The sequence below is a fragment of the Hydractinia symbiolongicarpus genome, chromosome 11 (genome assembly GCF_029227915.1).
Source record: "Hydractinia symbiolongicarpus strain clone_291-10 chromosome 11, HSymV2.1, whole genome shotgun sequence".
Lineage (NCBI taxonomy): Eukaryota > Metazoa > Cnidaria > Hydrozoa > Anthoathecata > Hydractiniidae > Hydractinia > Hydractinia symbiolongicarpus.
In genome coordinates, this window is record NC_079885.1 from 18,142,645 (window position 1) to 18,157,224 (window position 14,580).

The 14,580-nt window shown below is 45.1% G+C and overlaps 17 non-coding genes across 17 annotated transcripts; all 17 read left to right on the forward strand.

Moving 5' to 3' along the window:
* The first annotated feature begins 3,563 nt into the window (after window positions 1-3,563).
* On the forward strand, window positions 3,564-3,684 carry LOC130618861 (U5 spliceosomal RNA). Its single transcript, XR_008979606.1, has one exon. It is a non-coding gene; the product is annotated as a U5 spliceosomal RNA (small nuclear RNA).
* A 549-nt stretch (window positions 3,685-4,233) lies between these two features.
* Window positions 4,234-4,354, forward strand: LOC130619827 (U5 spliceosomal RNA). The gene has a single exon (XR_008980565.1). It is a non-coding gene; the product is annotated as a U5 spliceosomal RNA (small nuclear RNA).
* Window positions 4,355-4,903: 549 nt separating this feature from the next.
* Window positions 4,904-5,024, forward strand: LOC130619828 (U5 spliceosomal RNA). The gene has a single exon (XR_008980566.1). It is a non-coding gene; the product is annotated as a U5 spliceosomal RNA (small nuclear RNA).
* A 549-nt stretch (window positions 5,025-5,573) lies between these two features.
* Window positions 5,574-5,694, forward strand: LOC130619829 (U5 spliceosomal RNA). The gene has a single exon (XR_008980567.1). It is a non-coding gene; the product is annotated as a U5 spliceosomal RNA (small nuclear RNA).
* A 549-nt stretch (window positions 5,695-6,243) lies between these two features.
* LOC130619830 (U5 spliceosomal RNA) lies at window positions 6,244-6,364 on the forward strand. The gene has a single exon (XR_008980568.1). It is a non-coding gene; the product is annotated as a U5 spliceosomal RNA (small nuclear RNA).
* Window positions 6,365-6,913: 549 nt separating this feature from the next.
* Window positions 6,914-7,034, forward strand: LOC130619831 (U5 spliceosomal RNA). The gene has a single exon (XR_008980569.1). It is a non-coding gene; the product is annotated as a U5 spliceosomal RNA (small nuclear RNA).
* Window positions 7,035-7,583: 549 nt separating this feature from the next.
* LOC130619833 (U5 spliceosomal RNA) lies at window positions 7,584-7,704 on the forward strand. The gene has a single exon (XR_008980571.1). It is a non-coding gene; the product is annotated as a U5 spliceosomal RNA (small nuclear RNA).
* A 549-nt stretch (window positions 7,705-8,253) lies between these two features.
* Window positions 8,254-8,374, forward strand: LOC130619834 (U5 spliceosomal RNA). Its single transcript, XR_008980572.1, has one exon. It is a non-coding gene; the product is annotated as a U5 spliceosomal RNA (small nuclear RNA).
* Window positions 8,375-8,923: 549 nt separating this feature from the next.
* On the forward strand, window positions 8,924-9,044 carry LOC130619938 (U5 spliceosomal RNA). The gene has a single exon (XR_008980674.1). It is a non-coding gene; the product is annotated as a U5 spliceosomal RNA (small nuclear RNA).
* A 549-nt stretch (window positions 9,045-9,593) lies between these two features.
* LOC130618862 (U5 spliceosomal RNA) lies at window positions 9,594-9,714 on the forward strand. The gene has a single exon (XR_008979607.1). It is a non-coding gene; the product is annotated as a U5 spliceosomal RNA (small nuclear RNA).
* A 549-nt stretch (window positions 9,715-10,263) lies between these two features.
* LOC130618864 (U5 spliceosomal RNA) lies at window positions 10,264-10,384 on the forward strand. Its single transcript, XR_008979608.1, has one exon. It is a non-coding gene; the product is annotated as a U5 spliceosomal RNA (small nuclear RNA).
* Window positions 10,385-10,933: 549 nt separating this feature from the next.
* Window positions 10,934-11,054, forward strand: LOC130618865 (U5 spliceosomal RNA). The gene has a single exon (XR_008979609.1). It is a non-coding gene; the product is annotated as a U5 spliceosomal RNA (small nuclear RNA).
* A 549-nt stretch (window positions 11,055-11,603) lies between these two features.
* On the forward strand, window positions 11,604-11,724 carry LOC130619835 (U5 spliceosomal RNA). The gene has a single exon (XR_008980573.1). It is a non-coding gene; the product is annotated as a U5 spliceosomal RNA (small nuclear RNA).
* A 550-nt stretch (window positions 11,725-12,274) lies between these two features.
* LOC130618866 (U5 spliceosomal RNA) lies at window positions 12,275-12,395 on the forward strand. The gene has a single exon (XR_008979610.1). It is a non-coding gene; the product is annotated as a U5 spliceosomal RNA (small nuclear RNA).
* Window positions 12,396-12,944: 549 nt separating this feature from the next.
* LOC130619836 (U5 spliceosomal RNA) lies at window positions 12,945-13,065 on the forward strand. The gene has a single exon (XR_008980574.1). It is a non-coding gene; the product is annotated as a U5 spliceosomal RNA (small nuclear RNA).
* A 549-nt stretch (window positions 13,066-13,614) lies between these two features.
* On the forward strand, window positions 13,615-13,735 carry LOC130619838 (U5 spliceosomal RNA). The gene has a single exon (XR_008980575.1). It is a non-coding gene; the product is annotated as a U5 spliceosomal RNA (small nuclear RNA).
* A 549-nt stretch (window positions 13,736-14,284) lies between these two features.
* LOC130619839 (U5 spliceosomal RNA) lies at window positions 14,285-14,405 on the forward strand. The gene has a single exon (XR_008980576.1). It is a non-coding gene; the product is annotated as a U5 spliceosomal RNA (small nuclear RNA).
* The last annotated feature ends 175 nt before the right edge of the window (window positions 14,406-14,580 follow it).

Sequence of the window (14,580 nt, forward strand, 5' to 3'; positions counted from 1 at the left end):
TATACAGTCGACGCTTGATATCTCAAACTCTCACGGGACCGACGGAAATGTTCGAAATAAAGGATAGTAGAGATATTGAGCGTCGAAGACAAGAGATATAGAAATACGCGTACTTGTTTACGAAAGTTCACATTCTTGATTAGATTGTTTAGCCGAAAACGAGAAACAGCCAACGTTTTTACCACGAACGTTTTGTAGCCATTTTTGAAATGAAGAGGAATTAAAAATCCCAAATTATAACATTCGAAAGTCTCTTTTATGTATTATCTTTTATACAATGTGTTTTCTGTTCAAAAAATACGGGTAAAGTTCGAGATAATGTGATAAAACAGCTGAAGGGACGAGAAGAATAGTTCGACAAAGCGAAAGCTCGAGATAACGGATGGATGAGAGCTATTACTTGTGGTACAAGAAGAAACAATAAAGGGAATGGCTTGGATGTTCCGTGTAAATATCCTAGCTGGCAATAATACGTTATTAAAACGTTATAGTAACGTCGCACTGTGACCATATGTGACGTTGTGATAACGTCATCAGATTTGTACATTTGCACTCAACGACGTCAGTTCACGACGCAATAGTAACGTTTAAATGACGTCATTTCGAACGTCATGAGTTGGTTAGCATGTCGTCAGTATAACGTTAGTCGTCGCCGTTTCCTTTAGCATTGTCTGAAGAACTCGTTTGCATCGGTATAAGGCCATCGCATTATGCTTCATTGTTTGGTTATCTTTTGCTGACTTATTTCTGTGAACCGTAAGATAACGCGAAAAATTATTATTTGTGAGGAAAAAGAAAAACAGACAAAACGTTTATCAGGAATTAATTTTATTCCAATTAAAACGTGTAACAACTATAAGAACTATGCTTCGTCATCAAAAATGATATTGTTAAAATGATATTAAAGATTCTCCACAAGTATTTCCCACTTTCCCACTTGCGTTGCAAGAAATAAACCCTTGCGATTGACGACTTTAGCGAGCAAACTACAAACAAGTTTTTACATGGAATCTTAACCAAATGCAAAGAGAGCTATCAAAATCGTGAAGTTTGTACTAGTAGAAAAAAAATTACAATAGCAACAAGTAATGCGTTATAAAAAGTTAAGTGTGATACATTTTTGCGCGGAATTTTGTTTTAAGTTATACGTATCTTTATTTCTGTGCTAAAAATTCCCTTATTCTAACGAAATTGTTAGAGGTGACGTCAAAATTGTACTAAATACACAGACCCTGTCAAAACCAGTGTTCGCTATTCCACATACAATAATGTTTATACTAAGTTGCTTAGCAATGAATCTTTTAGCACAGTTTCTTATACAAAACAACTACGTAAAAACTTAACCATGCAAATAAGTAGAAATAAAACTTGCCAGAAACTAATCTTTCTTCTCTTCGACCGACTTCGTGCTCTGCTCAACACGCGCCGGTGCAAGCTTTTTTCGAACCTTTTCCCAAGAAGAATCCTTTCTTTCTTCTTTCTGTTTTCCATTCTTTTTTGTGAATAAAGAATGGAGAACATTTTGAAATGCGAATTTCGAAAAAAACACAATTAGTATTAGATGTTTTTTATTCCTACTTACTTGCCGCATCGAATAATTTCATCTTTTCAAAAGCCTTCTTCCCTTTTAATCCTTTGCCGCTGGACAAAGACAATACTTGATCTGTTGTTAACCTTATAATAAAAGTTATTTCAATTTTCCTAATCTATCCCTCTGCATATTTTGTGGAATGTATGTAATATATACATGTTTTGTCCATTGTTCTCCTGTCTAAGTGGATACTTCCACTGGACTTATCGATTATTAAGTAATAAACACTTGTGTTAATAATATGTTCCTTGCACATTCCCTCTCACAACTAGCACTTATATTGGATACTTGTTCCTTCTCACAACTAGCACTTATATTGGATACTTTTTCGACCTAATAAAGACAAGAAAAAGTGGGAGGAGATTTTAGTTATAAAGCAGTTTATGCTTAACCAAACAAAACTGTCACAACAGCTGCTCAACGAACTTATGTTAAACAAAATAAAAAGCTTCAAGATTTTTGAATTCACCTTTGACAACCACTTTTCAACGTTATCGTCATTGTTAGTACTCATTACTTTTCTGTTGCTTCTCAGGAGATTAAGAATTTCAGAAATCTCAAGTAAAATCATTCGTTGGAACTCTAATGCGATACAAACTAATAGTTAATTCACTCACGAAAAAAAAAAAAATCACGAATGATGCATTGTTAACTATTATCGCTTTAACTCTTAAGGGAGGCGCAAACCGGCCAACATTTTGGCCGACATCGACTAACCAACATGTTAGCCGGTTTGTGTTAGGCGCCAACATGCACAAGAAGAAAAAAATCTCAAAAAATGTTGGCCAACATTTATTAAATATTGGCCAACATTTCCGCCAAAGTTTGCACGTTGGTAGCACGTTTGTTGGGTAACCAACATGTTGGCCAACATTTCGACCAACATTTTAGCTTTCGAATGTTTTAATTCGAATTTTTTAAAATTCGAACTCCAAATCAAATGTTCTTAATTGATTCAAATGTTTATATATATTTTACATTTGGCGGGCATGTCCTTATAGCACTCTATTCATTTAAAAAATGGTTGTAAAAATATTCTCCATTTATTTGCCAGTTACTAGTCGATAGAGCCCGTGGAAAAATCCACTGAGGCTGGATAAAATTGAAAAATAAGCGTCATATGAATTTTGATGACGTCAGAAACCCATCTGCAAAAAAAATTAGAACCTTGTTTTTACGTTAACTCTATTGTGTAGAGTTTAAAACTCTGATAAAGAAAATGTATGTAATCACGTGCTTTTGATGAATAGTTAATGAGAATAAGGGTTTAAAAATTTTGCTGACGCCAGCAAAGTCCCAAATAAAAGTACAAAAATTTTTCTTTTGAAATTTGTACACCCGTTACCTTCATCTCAAAGTTTTAGGTGCACTGTAATGGCTTTAATAATTTAGTACATAGGATATTGACGTTAAAGTAGTGTTATTGACGTCGCCCTGTTACGTTAGAAAATTCAACATTTGAGACATAACTTTTTCAGCGATATCGCTTAGGCAGACGGACAATAAAAAAATAGGATTTTTTGCTGACGTCAGCTTTGAAGATAAAAATAGCGAAGTTTAGATTATTTGTTGCCTATAACTTGTAGAGGTTATAACGCTAATCAAAATAATGTATAGTTCAAAAGCCTAAAAACATAAAAGGTTTTAAAAATTTTACTGACATCCAGCAATTGCCTGTCAAAACCCAAAAATTCTTTTCAAGAAATTCTTTTACCTGTTGCCATTATCGTAAAGATCTTAAAACGCTAATCAGGAAAATGTATATGACAGCGAACGCAACTTCCTAGTGATTCACGCGAACGCACTCAACTAGGTGATGTAGATCAGAAAGGTGAAAGTCCTTGTGTCAAGTCTACACCTCACGATGCAGCACCTTTTAAGCGTCCTCTACGAACGGACACACTGGCAAGCGGCACACCACAAGCAAAGGTTAAGTCGGCTCGAAGGCACAACAGGTCGCGCCGACTTACGACAACTCTGGGCTTTCTTCAGTTCACGCACAAATCTTTCGCCTTTTACTAAAGATTTCCGTGGAGAAGGCCAAAACGATGAGTATATAGACGATTTTTCTACTGTCTCGCTTCGGCGGGACGATCACTAGTCTAAATGAAAAAACGTGCAGGAGGCCATACGCGGGCCTATCTCTCATCTCGCTCACAGAGACTTGGTAAGCACGGTCCACTCAATGGCTTTCCAAATGCGAAGAGTGAAGGCCGCAGACGGCAGGGGTTGAGCCAAGGGCCTTTCGGCCGTATCCCGCTCACAAGTTTTTTTTTTTTTTTTAGCAGAATAATACATACGAGCTAATCAAAATCGGCTCGAGGAAAGAAATAAAGTTCAGAGACAACCAAAGGAGTCGAACTGCAGTAGAAACAAACTAGATGTAACGCAAGCCACTAGTACGACGTATTGCCTACAGGGACCACACTCTCCGAGTCAGCGAACGCAACTTCCTAGTGATTCACGCGAACGCACTCAACTAGGTGATGTAGATCAGAAAGGTGAAAGTCCTTGTGTCAAGTCTACACCTCACGATGCAGCACCTTTTAAGCGTCCTCTACGAACGGACACACTGGCAAGCGGCACACCACAAGCAAAGGTTAAGTCGGCTCGAAGGCACAACAGGTCGCGCCGACTTACGACAACACTGGGCTTTCTTCAGTTCACGCACAAATCTTTCGCCTTTTACTAAAGATTTCCGTGGAGAAGGCCAAAACGATGAGTATATAGACGATTTTTCTACTGTCTCGCTTCGGCGGGACGATCACTAGTCTAAATGAAAAAACGTGCAGGAGGCCATACGCGGGCCTATCTCTCATCTCGCTCACAGAGACTTGGTAAGCACGGTCCACTCAATGGCTTTCCAAATGCGAAGAGTGAAGGCCGCAGACGGCAGGGGTTGAGCCAAGGGCCTTTCGGCCGTATCCCGCTCACAAGTTTTTTTTTTTTTTTTAGCAGAATAATACATACGAGCTAATCAAAATCGGCTCGAGGAAAGAAATAAAGTTCAGAGACAACCAAAGGAGTCGAACTGCAGTAGAAACAAACTAGATGTAACGCAAGCCACTAGTACGACGTATTGCCTACAGGGACCACACTCTCCGAGACAGCGAACGCAACTTCCTAGTGATTCACGCGAACGCACTCAACTAGGTGATGTAGATCAGAAAGGTGAAAGTCCTTGTGTCAAGTCTACACCTCACGATGCAGCACCTTTTAAGCGTCCTCTACGAACGGACACACTGGCAAGCGGCACACCACAAGCAAAGGTTAAGTCGGCTCGAAGGCACAACAGGTCGCGCCGACTTACGACAACACTGGGCTTTCTTCAGTTCACGCACAAATCTTTCGCCTTTTACTAAAGATTTCCGTGGAGAAGGCCAAAACGATGAGTATATAGACGATTTTTCTACTGTCTCGCTTCGGCGGGACGATCACTAGTCTAAATGAAAAAACGTGCAGGAGGCCATACGCGGGCCTATCTCTCATCTCGCTCACAGAGACTTGGTAAGCACGGTCCACTCAATGGCTTTCCAAATGCGAAGAGTGAAGGCCGCAGACGGCAGGGGTTGAGCCAAGGGCCTTTCGGCCGTATCCCGCTCACAAGTTTTTTTTTTTTTTTTAGCAGAATAATACATACGAGCTAATCAAAATCGGCTCGAGGAAAGAAATAAAGTTCAGAGACAACCAAAGGAGTCGAACTGCAGTAGAAACAAACTAGATGTAACGCAAGCCACTAGTACGACGTATTGCCTACAGGGACCACACTCTCCGAGACAGCGAACGCAACTTCCTAGTGATTCACGCGAACGCACTCAACTAGGTGATGTAGATCAGAAAGGTGAAAGTCCTTGTGTCAAGTCTACACCTCACGATGCAGCACCTTTTAAGCGTCCTCTACGAACGGACACACTGGCAAGCGGCACACCACAAGCAAAGGTTAAGTCGGCTCGAAGGCACAACAGGTCGCGCCGACTTACGACAACACTGGGCTTTCTTCAGTTCACGCACAAATCTTTCGCCTTTTACTAAAGATTTCCGTGGAGAAGGCCAAAACGATGAGTATATAGACGATTTTTCTACTGTCTCGCTTCGGCGGGACGATCACTAGTCTAAATGAAAAAACGTGCAGGAGGCCATACGCGGGCCTATCTCTCATCTCGCTCACAGAGACTTGGTAAGCACGGTCCACTCAATGGCTTTCCAAATGCGAAGAGTGAAGGCCGCAGACGGCAGGGGTTGAGCCAAGGGCCTTTCGGCCGTATCCCGCTCACAAGTTTTTTTTTTTTTTTTAGCAGAATAATACATACGAGCTAATCAAAATCGGCTCGAGGAAAGAAATAAAGTTCAGAGACAACCAAAGGAGTCGAACTGCAGTAGAAACAAACTAGATGTAACGCAAGCCACTAGTACGACGTATTGCCTACAGGGACCACACTCTCCGAGTCAGCGAACGCAACTTCCTAGTGATTCACGCGAACGCACTCAACTAGGTGATGTAGATCAGAAAGGTGAAAGTCCTTGTGTCAAGTCTACACCTCACGATGCAGCACCTTTTAAGCGTCCTCTACGAACGGACACACTGGCAAGCGGCACACCACAAGCAAAGGTTAAGTCGGCTCGAAGGCACAACAGGTCGCGCCGACTTACGACAACACTGGGCTTTCTTCAGTTCACGCACAAATCTTTCGCCTTTTACTAAAGATTTCCGTGGAGAAGGCCAAAACGATGAGTATATAGACGATTTTTCTACTGTCTCGCTTCGGCGGGACGATCACTAGTCTAAATGAAAAAACGTGCAGGAGGCCATACGCGGGCCTATCTCTCATCTCGCTCACAGAGACTTGGTAAGCACGGTCCACTCAATGGCTTTCCAAATGCGAAGAGTGAAGGCCGCAGACGGCAGGGGTTGAGCCAAGGGCCTTTCGGCCGTATCCCGCTCACAAGTTTTTTTTTTTTTTTTAGCAGAATAATACATACGAGCTAATCAAAATCGGCTCGAGGAAAGAAATAAAGTTCAGAGACAACCAAAGGAGTCGAACTGCAGTAGAAACAAACTAGATGTAACGCAAGCCACTAGTACGACGTATTGCCTACAGGGACCACACTCTCCGAGTCAGCGAACGCAACTTCCTAGTGATTCACGCGAACGCACTCAACTAGGTGATGTAGATCAGAAAGGTGAAAGTCCTTGTGTCAAGTCTACACCTCACGATGCAGCACCTTTTAAGCGTCCTCTACGAACGGACACACTGGCAAGCGGCACACCACAAGCAAAGGTTAAGTCGGCTCGAAGGCACAACAGGTCGCGCCGACTTACGACAACACTGGGCTTTCTTCAGTTCACGCACAAATCTTTCGCCTTTTACTAAAGATTTCCGTGGAGAAGGCCAAAACGATGAGTATATAGACGATTTTTCTACTGTCTCGCTTCGGCGGGACGATCACTAGTCTAAATGAAAAAACGTGCAGGAGGCCATACGCGGGCCTATCTCTCATCTCGCTCACAGAGACTTGGTAAGCACGGTCCACTCAATGGCTTTCCAAATGCGAAGAGTGAAGGCCGCAGACGGCAGGGGTTGAGCCAAGGGCCTTTCGGCCGTATCCCGCTCACAAGTTTTTTTTTTTTTTTTAGCAGAATAATACATACGAGCTAATCAAAATCGGCTCGAGGAAAGAAATAAAGTTCAGAGACAACCAAAGGAGTCGAACTGCAGTAGAAACAAACTAGATGTAACGCAAGCCACTAGTACGACGTATTGCCTACAGGGACCACACTCTCCGAGACAGCGAACGCAACTTCCTAGTGATTCACGCGAACGCACTCAACTAGGTGATGTAGATCAGAAAGGTGAAAGTCCTTGTGTCAAGTCTACACCTCACGATGCAGCACCTTTTAAGCGTCCTCTACGAACGGACACACTGGCAAGCGGCACACCACAAGCAAAGGTTAAGTCGGCTCGAAGGCACAACAGGTCGCGCCGACTTACGACAACACTGGGCTTTCTTCAGTTCACGCACAAATCTTTCGCCTTTTACTAAAGATTTCCGTGGAGAAGGCCAAAACGATGAGTATATAGACGATTTTTCTACTGTCTCGCTTCGGCGGGACGATCACTAGTCTAAATGAAAAAACGTGCAGGAGGCCATACGCGGGCCTATCTCTCATCTCGCTCACAGAGACTTGGTAAGCACGGTCCACTCAATGGCTTTCCAAATGCGAAGAGTGAAGGCCGCAGACGGCAGGGGTTGAGCCAAGGGCCTTTCGGCCGTATCCCGCTCACAAGTTTTTTTTTTTTTTTTAGCAGAATAATACATACGAGCTAATCAAAATCGGCTCGAGGAAAGAAATAAAGTTCAGAGACAACCAAAGGAGTCGAACTGCAGTAGAAACAAACTAGATGTAACGCAAGCCACTAGTACGACGTATTGCCTACAGGGACCACACTCTCCGAGACAGCGAACGCAACTTCCTAGTGATTCACGCGAACGCACTCAACTAGGTGATGTAGATCAGAAAGGTGAAAGTCCTTGTGTCAAGTCTACACCTCACGATGCAGCACCTTTTAAGCGTCCTCTACGAACGGACACACTGGCAAGCGGCACACCACAAGCAAAGGTTAAGTCGGCTCGAAGGCACAACAGGTCGCGCCGACTTACGACAACACTGGGCTTTCTTCAGTTCACGCACAAATCTTTCGCCTTTTACTAAAGATTTCCGTGGAGAAGGCCAAAACGATGAGTATATAGACGATTTTTCTACTGTCTCGCTTCGGCGGGACGATCACTAGTCTAAATGAAAAAACGTGCAGGAGGCCATACGCGGGCCTATCTCTCATCTCGCTCACAGAGACTTGGTAAGCACGGTCCACTCAATGGCTTTCCAAATGCGAAGAGTGAAGGCCGCAGACGGCAGGGGTTGAGCCAAGGGCCTTTCGGCCGTATCCCGCTCACAAGTTTTTTTTTTTTTTTTAGCAGAATAATACATACGAGCTAATCAAAATCGGCTCGAGGAAAGAAATAAAGTTCAGAGACAACCAAAGGAGTCGAACTGCAGTAGAAACAAACTAGATGTAACGCAAGCCACTAGTACGACGTATTGCCTACAGGGACCACACTCTCCGAGACAGCGAACGCAACTTCCTAGTGATTCACGCGAACGCACTCAACTAGGTGATGTAGATCAGAAAGGTGAAAGTCCTTGTGTCAAGTCTACACCTCACGATGCAGCACCTTTTAAGCGTCCTCTACGAACGGACACACTGGCAAGCGGCACACCACAAGCAAAGGTTAAGTCGGCTCGAAGGCACAACAGGTCGCGCCGACTTACGACAACACTGGGCTTTCTTCAGTTCACGCACAAATCTTTCGCCTTTTACTGAAGATTTCCGTGGAGAAGGCCAAAACGATGAGTATATAGACGATTTTTCTACTGTCTCGCTTCGGCGGGACGATCACTAGTCTAAATGAAAAAACGTGCAGGAGGCCATACGCGGGCCTATCTCTCATCTCGCTCACAGAGACTTGGTAAGCACGGTCCACTCAATGGCTTTCCAAATGCGAAGAGTGAAGGCCGCAGACGGCAGGGGTTGAGCCAAGGGCCTTTCGGCCGTATCCCGCTCACAAGTTTTTTTTTTTTTTTTAGCAGAATAATACATACGAGCTAATCAAAATCGGCTCGAGGAAAGAAATAAAGTTCAGAGACAACCAAAGGAGTCGAACTGCAGTAGAAACAAACTAGATGTAACGCAAGCCACTAGTACGACGTATTGCCTACAGGGACCACACTCTCCGAGACAGCGAACGCAACTTCCTAGTGATTCACGCGAACGCACTCAACTAGGTGATGTAGATCAGAAAGGTGAAAGTCCTTGTGTCAAGTCTACACCTCACGATGCAGCACCTTTTAAGCGTCCTCTACGAACGGACACACTGGCAAGCGGCACACCACAAGCAAAGGTTAAGTCGGCTCGAAGGCACAACAGGTCGCGCCGACTTACGACAACTCTGGGCTTTCTTCAGTTCACGCACAAATCTTTCGCCTTTTACTAAAGATTTCCGTGGAGAAGGCCAAAACGATGAGTATATAGACGATTTTTCTACTGTCTCGCTTCGGCGGGACGATCACTAGTCTAAATGAAAAAACGTGCAGGAGGCCATACGCGGGCCTATCTCTCATCTCGCTCACAGAGACTTGGTAAGCACGGTCCACTCAATGGCTTTCCAAATGCGAAGAGTGAAGGCCGCAGACGGCAGGGGTTGAGCCAAGGGCCTTTCGGCCGTATCCCGCTCACAAGTTTTTTTTTTTTTTTTAGCAGAATAACACATACGAGCTAATCAAAATCGGCTCGAGGAAAGAAATAAAGTTCAGAGACAACCAAAGGAGTCGAACTGCAGTAGAAACAAACTAGATGTAACGCAAGCCACTAGTACGACGTATTGCCTACAGGGACCACACTCTCCGAGACAGCGAACGCAACTTCCTAGTGATTCACGCGAACGCACTCAACTAGGTGATGTAGATCAGAAAGGTGAAAGTCCTTGTGTCAAGTCTACACCTCACGATGCAGCACCTTTTAAGCGTCCTCTACGAACGGACACACTGGCAAGCGGCACACCACAAGCAAAGGTTAAGTCGGCTCGAAGGCACAACAGGTCGCGCCGACTTACGACAACTCTGGGCTTTCTTCAGTTCACGCACAAATCTTTCGCCTTTTACTAAAGATTTCCGTGGAGAAGGCCAAAACGATGAGTATATAGACGATTTTTCTACTGTCTCGCTTCGGCGGGACGATCACTAGTCTAAATGAAAAAACGTGCAGGAGGCCATACGCGGGCCTATCTCTCATCTCGCTCACAGAGACTTGGTAAGCACGGTCCACTCAATGGCTTTCCAAATGCGAAGAGTGAAGGCCGCAGACGGCAGGGGTTGAGCCAAGGGCCTTTCGGCCGTATCCCGCTCACAAGTTTTTTTTTTTTTTTTAGCAGAATAATACATACGAGCTAATCAAAATCGGCTCGAGGAAAGAAATAAAGTTCAGAGACAACCAAAGGAGTCGAACTGCAGTAGAAACAAACTAGATGTAACGCAAGCCACTAGTACGACGTATTGCCTACAGGGACCACACTCTCCGAGACAGCGAACGCAACTTCCTAGTGATTCACGCGAACGCACTCAACTAGGTGATGTAGATCAGAAAGGTGAAAGTCCTTGTGTCAAGTCTACACCTCACGATGCAGCACCTTTTAAGCGTCCTCTACGAACGGACACACTGGCAAGCGGCACACCACAAGCAAAGGTTAAGTCGGCTCGAAGGCACAACAGGTCGCGCCGACTTACGACAACTCTGGGCTTTCTTCAGTTCACGCACAAATCTTTCGCCTTTTACTAAAGATTTCCGTGGAGAAGGCCAAAACGATGAGTATATAGACGATTTTTCTACTGTCTCGCTTCGGCGGGACGATCACTAGTCTAAATGAAAAAACGTGCAGGAGGCCATACGCGGGCCTATCTCTCATCTCGCTCACAGAGACTTGGTAAGCACGGTCCACTCAATGGCTTTCCAAATGCGAAGAGTGAAGGCCGCAGACGGCAGGGGTTGAGCCAAGGGCCTTTCGGCCGTATCCCGCTCACAAGTTTGTTTTTTTTTTTTAGCAGAATAATACATACGAGCTAATCAAAATCGGCTCGAGGAAAGAAATAAAGTTCAGAGACAACCAAAGGAGTCGAACTGCAGTAGAAACAAACTAGATGTAACGCAAGCCACTAGTACGACGTATTGCCTACAGGGACCACACTCTCCGAGACAGCGAACGCAACTTCCTAGTGATTCACGCGAACGCACTCAACTAGGTGATGTAGATCAGAAAGGTGAAAGTCCTTGTGTCAAGTCTACACCTCACGATGCAGCACCTTTTAAGCGTCCTCTACGAACGGACACACTGGCAAGCGGCACACCACAAGCAAAGGTTAAGTCGGCTCGAAGGCACAACAGGTCGCGCCGACTTACGACAACACTGGGCTTTCTTCAGTTCACGCACAAATCTTTCGCCTTTTACTAAAGATTTCCGTGGAGAAGGCCAAAACGATGAGTATATAGACGATTTTTCTACTGTCTCGCTTCGGCGGGACGATCACTAGTCTAAATGAAAAAACGTGCAGGAGGCCATACGCGGGCCTATCTCTCATCTCGCTCACAGAGACTTGGTAAGCACGGTCCACTCAATGGCTTTCCAAATGCGAAGAGTGAAGGCCGCAGACGGCAGGGGTTGAGCCAAGGGCCTTTCGGCCGTATCCCGCTCACAAGTTTTTTTTTTTTTTTTTAGCAGAATAATACATACGAGCTAATCAAAATCGGCTCGAGGAAAGAAATAAAGTTCAGAGACAACCAAAGGAGTCGAACTGCAGTAGAAACAAACTAGATGTAACGCAAGCCACTAGTACGACGTATTGCCTACAGGGACCACACTCTCCGAGACAGCGAACGCAACTTCCTAGTGATTCACGCGAACGCACTCAACTAGGTGATGTAGATCAGAAAGGTGAAAGTCCTTGTGTCAAGTCTACACCTCACGATGCAGCACCTTTTAAGCGTCCTCTACGAACGGACACACTGGCAAGCGGCACACCACAAGCAAAGGTTAAGTCGGCTCGAAGGCACAACAGGTCGCGCCGACTTACGACAACTCTGGGCTTTCTTCAGTTCACGCACAAATCTTTCGCCTTTTACTAAAGATTTCCGTGGAGAAGGCCAAAACGATGAGTATATAGACGATTTTTCTACTGTCTCGCTTCGGCGGGACGATCACTAGTCTAAATGAAAAAACGTGCAGGAGGCCATACGCGGGCCTATCTCTCATCTCGCTCACAGAGACTTGGTAAGCACGGTCCACTCAATGGCTTTCCAAATGCGAAGAGTGAAGGCCGCAGACGGCAGGGGTTGAGCCAAGGGCCTTTCGGCCGTATCCCGCTCACAAGTTTTTTTTTTTTTTTTAGCAGAATAATACATACGAGCTAATCAAAATCGGCTCGAGGAAAGAAATAAAGTTCAGAGACAACCAAAGGAGTCGAACTGCAGTAGAAACAAACTAGATGTAACGCAAGCCACTAGTACGACGTATTGCCTACAGGGACCACACTCTCCGAGACAGCGAACGCAACTTCCTAGTGATTCACGCGAACGCACTCAACTAGGTGATGTAGATCAGAAAGGTGAAAGTCCTTGTGTCAAGTCTACACCTCACGATGCAGCACCTTTTAAGCGTCCTCTACGAACGGACACACTGGCAAGCGGCACACCACAAGCAAAGGTTAAGTCGGCTCGAAGGCACAACAGGTCGCGCCGACTTACGACAACACTGGGCTTTCTTCAGTTCACGCACAAATCTTTCGCCTTTTACTAAAGATTTCCGTGGAGAAGGCCAAAACGATGAGTATATAGACGATTTTTCTACTGTCTCGCTTCGGCGGGACGATCACTAGTCTAAATGAAAAAACGTGCAGGAGGCCATACGCGGGCCTATCTCTCATCTCGCTCACAGAGACTTGGTAAGCACGGTCCACTCAATGGCTTTCCAAATGCGAAGAGTGAAGGCCGCAGACGGCAGGGGTTGAGCCAAGGGCCTTTCGGCCGTATCCCGCTCACAAGTTTTTTTTTTTTTTTTAGCAGAATAATACATACGAGCTAATCAAAATCGGCTCGAGGAAAGAAATAAAGTTCAGAGACAACCAAAGGAGTCGAACTGCAGTAGAAACAAACTAGATGTAACGCAAGCCACTAGTACGACGTATTGCCTACAGGGACCACACTCTCCGAGACAGCGAACGCAACTTCCTAGTGATTCACGCGAACGCACTCAACTAGGTGATGTAGATCAGAAAGGTGAAAGTCCTTGTGTCAAGTCTACACCTCACGATGCAGCACCTTTTAAGCGTCCTCTACGAACGGACACACTGGCAAGCGGCACACCACAAGCAAAGGTTAAGTCGGCTCGAAGGCACAACAGGTCGCGCCGACTTACGACAACACTGGGCTTTCTTCAGTTCACGCACAAATCTTTCGCCTTTTACTAAAGATTTCCGTGGAGAAGGCCAAAACGATGAGTATATAGACGATTTTTCTACTGTCTCGCTTCGGCGGGACGATCACTAGTCTAAATGAAAAAACGTGCAGGAGGCCATACGCGGGCCTATCTCTCATCTCGCTCACAGAGACTTGGTAAGCACGGTCCACTCAATGGCTTTCCAAATGCGAAGAGTGAAGGCCGCAGACGGCAGGGGTTGAGCCAAGGGCCTTTCGGCCGTATCCCGCTCACAAGTTTTTTTTTTTTTTTTAGCAGAATAATACATACGAGCTAATCAAAATCGGCTCGAGGAAAGAAATAAAGTTCAGAGACAACCAAAGGAGTCGAACTGCAGTAGAAACAAACTAGATGTAACGCAAGCCACTAGTACGACGTATTGCCTACAGGGACCACACTCTCCGAGACAGCGAACGCAACTTCCTAGTGATTCACGCGAACGCACTCAACTAGGTGATGTAGATCAGAAAGGTGAAAGTCCTTGTGTCAAGTCTACACCTCACGATGCAGCACCTTTTAAGCGTCCTCTACGAACGGACACACTGGCAAGCGGCACACCACAAGCAAAGGTTAAGTCGGCTCGAAGGCACAACAGGTCGCGCCGACTTACGACAACACTGGGCTTTCTTCAGTTCACGCACAAATCTTTCGCCTTTTACTAAAGATTTCCGTGGAGAAGGCCAAAACGATGAGTATATAGACGATTTTTCTACTGTCTCGCTTCGGCGGGACGATCACTAGTCTAAATGAAAAAACGTGCAGGAGGCCATACGCGGGCCTATCTCTCATCTCGCTCACAGAGACTTGGTAAGCACGGTCCACTCAATGGCTTTCCAAATGCGAAGAGTGAAGGCCGCAGACGGCAGGGGTTGAGCCAAGGGCCTTTCGGCCGTATCCCGCTCACAAGT